Source organism: Apostichopus japonicus, chromosome 16 (assembly GCF_037975245.1).
Source record: "Apostichopus japonicus isolate 1M-3 chromosome 16, ASM3797524v1, whole genome shotgun sequence".
In the NCBI taxonomy this organism is placed as follows: Eukaryota; Metazoa; Echinodermata; class Holothuroidea; order Aspidochirotida; family Stichopodidae; genus Apostichopus; species Apostichopus japonicus.
In genome coordinates, this window is record NC_092576.1 from 5,946,490 (window position 1) to 5,955,086 (window position 8,597).

Genomic DNA, 8,597 nt, shown 5'->3' on the forward strand with positions numbered 1-8,597 from the left:
TGAATCGACCTTGTTCTTTCATTTTAAAGCCTTCTGTAAGAAAGTTATAATTTCGAAAGACCAAACTCGAGATACGCACGATGGGATAGTAAAGAGGTTGAAGGAAGCATCTGAAAGACAGGTGAAAAACTTTTTACAAGAATTACTAATATTACTTTACTTTCGATTCAGTGTGTATAAGAAATACATAAGTGATGTACCTAAGTTTGATGTTATTTTGTCAAACCATAACAGGTGGTGGAAGGATCTGAAAATATTATACATTGAGAATATAGGTGACCGATCCGTATATATTTATCTTTGTTATATCATTCTATTTTGTTTAAACTTTCAAAATAGAACATTCGCCACAATATCCACTGGGTTCATATATGCATTTAACAAGTGCTTGCCCAATATGTTAACCGTTCATTCATGTCTTATTTAATGATGTTTCGATACATTGATCAATATTTCAAACAGCGACTTCTAAAAACTTGTTTCTGTTGAAGCAAATGATATTTGAAATGTTAAACAAAATTGCCTGCATCTAGTGTCCACTTCATTTTAGAAATGTTCAAACTCTACAGACGAAAACTGCAAAGAAGATTTATACTTTTGTAATAGATACAATTTAACTGATTAATAATTAGGTAAAATAATGGACTTCGTAATCACACACGTGATGTTGAATAATTATAATGAAATATGTAATTTTTTTGCGTATTTGTGAAGAATAATTTGTAAACTTTTAATGCTTCAAGTAACGGCGATTAAGATATTAATATTACATAAATATGTTTACATTTACTATGTATTAAATGAAAGAAAACGTTTTTTGTTGATGCAGAGAACCATTTTCCTTTGGCGCTGTCCATCTCCATTGCCAATTAGCAGTTTGCTTTCCACATCATGTTAAGGACTTACCTATCTCAACTTAAAACTACAGTCATTACTTAATTACAAAGAATCATGGAGCAACAAAAAAAAAGTATCGTCATATCAATATTATAAATATAAATTAACTAAGCTAATTTGTGACAACTGTCATGTTTCAATTTTCCATTTTCAATTTTCGATTTTGTTATGATTTATTTTACACGATATGTCAGACACACCTAATATTGATATATCAATTGTAAACTTTATTCCTGTTAGCCAATCTTTGAAAAACATTGTGATCAATCACAGTTAGTCGATGATCTAGATGATGTTGATAATGTTTTGAGGTTCCTCATCATGTTTGCTTCAACTTATTATGTAGTTTACTTCTTGAATAGGTTGGCATTCAAAGGATTATACTGCGAGACAGCTTCACGTCAGTTGAAGATAACGGTGGAGCTATTAATCTAAGCTCTGGAGCAGTTTTACCTCCGCTTAACACTTTGAAAAGATTGAGCTTTGAAAACGAAAAATGGCAACAATGGGACTTAATCAAATTGATAAGTATCCTGCAATATGCTTGTCACAGAAGTCCACCGACCGAAATCGAGTAAGCGTTGTTATATTGTACAGTCGACTATTATTCATATTGTCTGAGAAAGAATTACAGTTATTCAATTTACCTATTTGTTGGAATAATTACTGTTAGAGTATAACTATATGTGAAGACGTTTTAGCAACATGTCGAACCATCTCGTGCTTACTGACACATAATATCACGTACAGAATATACCTCTGTTAGATAATTTATTGATTTATCTACCAAAGAAATTCGGTGGTTTGCTCCTTCGTTTGCGCAGGCATCAGATGTGAATGAAAAAAAAAAAAGATAAACAAACTTGCACCCGCATTTGGGGACTTCATAATAACGGTAATTAACACCTTTTAGTGTATATGATGATAACAAACTGACGAATTACTACAATTTCTTCTCATAGGATTGAAAGGATTCTGCTGCCGTTTGAATTTGAGAACAAGTTGAGCACGTTGCAGCAGAAGCCATTTGGTAATAATGCAGTTTAATAAATGAATTTTTACAAATAAATTAATCTTTACAAGTAACTCTTTATGACGTGTAATGATTTAATGCAAATGAATGCTTCTACTCGATTACGAACCATGACTTATGCGATTATGATTATCCGTTGTACAACTGGTTCGAAATAATAGTGAAACACGACACAAAATGGAAATTTGTTCATGACTGTATCTAAACACTAAAGCTACTAATTTAACGACTGGACTCGTTATGCGTAATGTCAGTAACAGAGCGAATTTCTTACCGAAGCCAAATAGATTAATGCGATGGTAATTGCGCGTGAAGTTAGGTATATTTGTAGGATGCGGCCCATGCGGGTATGTGTGTGACGCTTTGGCTAAACACTTCAATTCTAAAAGAACATCATGGTTTAATGTCATACAATTGTTGGTTATCATCAGTTGAAAAGAGTCTATTATATTTCAATTTACCTCTGGACTGTACACAGTACAAGTCCAGTGTTTAATCCATAAGAGGTTTAGATCAATTAAATTGTTTCCATTTTAGTTCAATCGATATTTTCGTCGTATACTTTTTCAGCATCTAGTTATGGTGTGAAAGTTATGTTTATTTCATTTTCCAGTAGTACTTTATATATAGGGTTGGATTTTCATATAATCCTGGGTGCATTAAACACTGTTTCCGGAGGTAGCAAGTTTTCACCGTTGCATCCATGATGGGACATGCTTACATGTGCGATATCTCGTCAGGGGCAATATGAATGGTCAACATATCCGAAGATATTTGGTTGTGCTTTTAGAAGGTGGGAAAACCTAGTTAAAAAATATTGATAATAACAACTCGGATGGATATCAGATCATTAACAGATTTTCAAAAACTGCGTTCTCCAAAGAGCAATGCATTTTCCATTGGCCTTTTTCTTCCTATTGTTAACATTAGGCAGTACACCGAGAGTTGACGACATACACAGTTCCATGTGAAAGGGTGTTTTTAGCAAATATGAGTTGTGAACAGGACACCAGTATAACGGGTACAAATACAGATGGCACAATTCATATGTAGAGTCGGGAATTACTAGGTTTATCTATTACAGTCTTCAAAAGTTAAATAAATGTTATATGTCCGGATGTAGCTGACAAACCGGGATTGTACTAAATTGTTTACACGTTCAAGTTTCCATAGATACCAGACTAAAGACAACTCTTTTTACGGTCTCTTTCAGTCCAGTGGGTAACTGGTGATGCATCTGCAGGAGTACTGCATTTGAATTACGATACTAATCAGTGGCAGGTATGTCCTGGTAACATGTGTTATATGAACATTTCATTTAAATTAGACTTATTTTTAAATATAATTTTTACATAGTACCAGAACTAACATAGTCAAAGTCATGTTCTTGCTAAGGTCTTCTTGCATACACATCAAGGGAAGAAATGTTTACTAATCACTTTGTTATTTGTTTATTCACACAGAGTATTTGTCACGGCCCTCTGAACGAGTCTGTATATAACATGCTTGTAAGTAAACATAACTTAGTAAAATATACTTCAATACAGTGCAAACAAGAATGTGAACAGTAGAAGCCAACAACACTTGGTTCCGTTCAACGACTCTCATATTTTTCAGGAGTGGCGCAATTACGTTTTACTTCTGGGGAGGGGGAGGAGGAGGTGGTTGCGCCACGGCTTTTCAGAAGATATATTAGACAGAACAGAAATGACCTGGATGTATCAGTATAATATTAAGAAGTAGAATTAATTGCCTATTCTTTCGTATTTATAAATGAAACTGCTTAAAATGTGTGTAGATTTTATTTTACTGTTTTATATAAATATCTTATAATTAGGCAAAGTCTACTAAAGTAATCATGAGTTTAGTGTTAGGATTACATTGTGCCAAGAAGATCAGTGTATTACAATTAATATTCATCTATATCAGTGGCGGAGAAACAGGGGGGTTGGTTTTTTTTAACCCCCCCACTTTTTGAAGAGGGGGGGGTTGGCCCACACAATCAACCCCCCCTAGTTTTTGCCAGTAATGTTCTGTTATAGCCTATGTTATGTGCTCCAAATGGCATAATAAATCAAATTATTAAATTTGAAATTGTTAAAGTCATTTCAACCTTTTACCTGGTAGGCTACATCAACAATTAACGACCGAAAACCGAGTTAGAATTGACCCACACATTATTTCTAGCCCCTTTCCCCCGCCTTGCGCATTGGAACTTGTAGCTCATAGCGCTAACTTCACCCCACAACAGACATACACAAAATAACGTTTTGTTGCTGTTGAATCGCGTTGGAACTGTATACACTTGCCAACTTCAACGAGGTGAAGGAAGGAAAAGAAAAAGAAGAAAGAGAGAAAAGGAGAAAAGGATGGAGTAGAAAATACGGCAAGAAAACGGGAAGAGAAAGAGGAACAGTGACAAAATTATTCGAATTTGTAAAGCAAACAGCAGATATCACATCATATCAGTGAGCATGAAAATGGCGTTCCACGATAAACAGCCTCCAAACCATGGGCGCAGATCCTGGTGAGGACAGCGGGACGCGTCCCCACCAACTTTTTCAGTAGTGGGGACATGATATACCGTGTCCCCACCAATTTGTCTTGACCAATAGCTGCATTTCAAGTTCCCCTGTATTGAACTTTGGCGCAGTTTGATCCAGCATTGTGCAAATGACATGCAGCAGTTCTCATTTTATTGTATTTAATCCACAGTTGTTAAATATAGGACGGAAATCGCATTTGCGGCAGTCTATATTTGCTTTCTGGAAGAGGACCCCAGACCCATCGTATATACAAAAGTCTACTTGGATTATTTGTCCCCTGATTTTCTTTCTGCAGACGCCCATGTATTTCTCCAAACTAAATTTCTAAGCCATGGGATCTAAAACTTAAGGAGGTTTAGGAGCATCATTAGGTCTGGGAAGTGTTATTTCCGGCGATCTGGGAGGTATATTTGCCCAAAAAAATCGTACGCTACGCGCGAACCCATGGTCGCGCTCCGCTTAGATAGTGTCATGGAACAGACACGCGTCCCCACCATTATCCAAGACTGATCTGCGCCCATGCTCAAAACTGTCGATGTGTGTAGTGTTCGGTTTCGGAAATATCTGGTATATTTTTATTTCCTTCAACGAAACTTTTTAGTAGCCGTCTGAATTTTCGAAAATTCCCTAACCAACATTCTTCATCATACTTCATCATACTTCATCATACTCGTGCAATTTTACCCTCTGTTAGGGTTTGAAGGAGGTTTTTCTATATCGGTTGTCCATAGATGATGTTTGTGCAACATTATGGGTATGTTTTGAAGTGAATTTATTCACGAGAATTGTGAATTTTCAAATTCTGAACAGTGGGGCTGACGGATATTGTGGGCCGCGATGAAGAATCACCTACAAAAGCAATGATCCACAGGATATGTGATGAAGTCGAACATGATGTGAGTCTGGTGACAATCTTCAAAAAGGTTATAGATGAGAAAAAAAGTATTTGGAAAAAACTTGGTTCTCAGGCAAAAGTGTACATATGGTTGGTCAGTTTCAAGCCCGAGAAGTGCCATTTCCGGTGATCTGGGGGTACCAAAACCAGAAATTTGCTTATACGCTGCGCGCCAACCAATGGTGGCGCTCCGCTTATATAGTAATACGCCCCCCCCCCCCGTTAGAAAATCCTGCATACGCCCCTGGGAACTTAAATGCAGCTTTTCAAGGCCTGGGCATCGCCATTTACTGCAATCTGGGAGGCAATATTTGCCAAAAATTGTGCACTTTGCGCCAACTTATGGTGGCGCTCCACTTAGATAGTGAGCCAGCAGTTATGACTTTTTATTTCATCAATGGCCTGCAACCCCCCCACTTCTGACAAGAAATCTCCGCCACTGATCTATATAGACAGATCATGTTGCTTTGTAGATGAGGAGATGTATCAGGCGTAGAAGGAACGAATAAAGGATTCATTGTTTGTGCAAACGTTACATTTCGTTTACATTTCCACTTCCGGTCGCTGTATGTACGTTATAGTAGCTGGTATGCTTGCCTACAAATTATGCTAACTGTAGACTAAGTTAGAAATGAACAGAGGAATGGATATTTTAGAAACTGGACAATGTTTGCATTTTAAAACAAAGAGCGATTAATTCCCATTATATTAATTGTATAACCATTGTGCAATTAAGCAGTAATTGGTGTATCATATTATGTTAAATTTGTATATTTAACTTAGTGACAATATTAAACTGTCGGCTGTTTCACATCTTGTTTTTCAGTGTACGAAGTTTGAGGTATGTTTTATTGCCATGCTGTAATAACTCTCCGCATTACCATGATTCCTAGCTTATAGCATCTTCTCTACAATCAAAGCTAAAATGGCGGTTAGAGGTTTATTATGAATGATTTATTACCTCTTGCAGAATTAATTATTAGTAGTACGCCACTTACAAACCCAAAGTATAGAGTACCCTTATAAACACATAACGTTTAAGTTCTGTTTTAAACTTTCATGTGGTTGTCGTTGGTAAACAGAGACTATGCAATTAGCTTCTTCTCAAGAAACAAAATGTAATAAAGTAAATAAATACACAGAATAAGGTCATTTTCAATTTCAGGAGAAATATTTTTTCATTCACGTTTTCTTTCCGTGTTGGTTATGGATGTTTTGTTTATGTGAGTGATAATACTGAACTTCATGTCTTACACTTGTATTACAGAAAGAGAAGGCAAATGAAGAAGTGGTAAGTAAACTGGTAAATTTAGTATCCCATTATAAGTAGAAATTATGCCTGTACTTTTCATCAGATTAAATTATCAAATTATTCTAGGAGCAGGAAAGGATTATATAGATATTGTGGTAAATTTGGTAAAATATTAAAGAAAACATTGTACTTACGAGTAAAATGTCAGGATTTGTATGTGTTTATACAATTATGTGACCCATATGATTTGGATGGTACAAAATATGGGTTTTTAGTGTATCATCAACTTTTTGGCCTGTACTAAAACCTGTATTTGACAAACCAAAACATAGAGCAAAAATACTCTTCATAAACTAAAAACAACTGAAGTCGATGTTTTGAGATTAAATTACGTCAGTTTGAGGAAATGGTTGAAAGTTTGAGGTATAGTAGTCGAAGGTTAGAGAATATAGAAATATATAAAAAAAAAAGAGGAAAAGTTGAAATTGTTAAATAACATCATTTTTTATTCTATGGGACGAAATCAAGCGAAGAGGTAAAAAAAGGTCGAAACGATCGAAATTTTGAGATAAGAAACTAAATTTAGGTATTACAACTTAAAAACGAAAGTGGAATTTATATAAACAAAAGCTAGGTTAAGTGGGTGAAGCGGTCAAAATTTCGAGATAAAAAGTTTACCATCTGCACTGGCCCAACGAAGCATAAAAAAGTAAAATTCGTCTAGTAAAGATAGCCAAAGTGGCCACCGGTTACCATCCTATTGATAGCTCCTTGTGTACCTCGCTGCCCGTTGCTGTTGAGTTTGCCTTAGACGTCAGAGAGGACAAAGTTCGATAAATCTTAGTCATTGTGAAATGAGATCCCCCGTTCTTGGACTGCCGTGTAAGAGGAAGTAAATATGTTATGCCTTTTAACTGGTTATTGGCTATGTGTCACATGATTCCTTAAACATCACCTGTACAAATTGCAAAACAAATTAACTTGTTGCCACAAGGCACTCTAACTATGGACATTAATAAAATGTAAACGTACACGGGAAGGGAGGAGGAGCCGACTGGGGGACCAAGGGTATAACATGATTGGGGAATACCCTCATTGCCCTCCCCGCACCTTGGTTCCGCCACAACGGTCATGACTTAACTGTGTTCACAACAAGATAGTGTGGTTGCCATGGTGAATAACATGTGATAACATGGTAGCACGTAGTTTATGAAGTCATGAAATCGAAACAATGTTAAAATGAAAGATCTTTAAGCTAAATGATTTTGGAATTCATTGTATAGGTGTACTTTGAATGCAAAGTGAATGATGTAAACAACTGAATAATATAATAACTGGAATCAGATCACTATTCACAGTTTCAATTTGTTTAACCTTGTGTTTGCTACATAAAACATGGTTACTGTCTTTTCTTCTTGTTGATCATATTTTATATTTTAATGTTGTATGTTATAATATTCTTACTCATTTGTTGATTTCAGACCGACCAAACGGAAGGGTAAGTCTTAATACTGCGATTCCATATCTGAACTGATAAACCGTGTTCTAGATTCGTAGGTAACGAAATAATATATCATGTGTTGCAAAAACTACTACAGTACTAATGTCATCATTTGTGTACAATCAATAAGCTACAGTAATAATGCCGTCATATGTGTACTAATGTCGTCATTTTTGTACAATCAGTAAGCTATACAGTACAATGTTGTCTTTTGTGTACAACCACTTAGCTAAAGTACTAATGTCATCATTTGTGCACAGTCAATAAGCTACAGTACTAATGTCGTCATTTCTGCACAATCTCTAAGCTACAGTACTATTGTCGCCATTTCTGCACAATAAATAAGCTACAGTATTATAACGTCTTACTTTGTGTACAATCTCTAAGCTACTGTATCCTTGTCATCATTTGTGTACATTCTGTAAGCTACAGTACTAATGTCATCATTTGTGTACAATCTCTAAGCTACAGTA

At 35.7% G+C, this 8,597-nt stretch overlaps 1 long non-coding RNA gene across 1 annotated transcript; it reads left to right on the forward strand.

Annotated features, from left to right (window-relative positions):
- Positions 1–7: 7 nt before the first annotated feature.
- On the forward strand, positions 8–3,454 carry LOC139983242 (uncharacterized). The gene is made up of 5 exons (XR_011798566.1): positions 8–121; positions 1,260–1,471; positions 1,860–1,927; positions 3,144–3,211; positions 3,394–3,454. It is a non-coding gene; the product is annotated as an uncharacterized lncRNA (long non-coding RNA).
- The last annotated feature ends 5,143 nt before the right edge of the window (positions 3,455–8,597 follow it).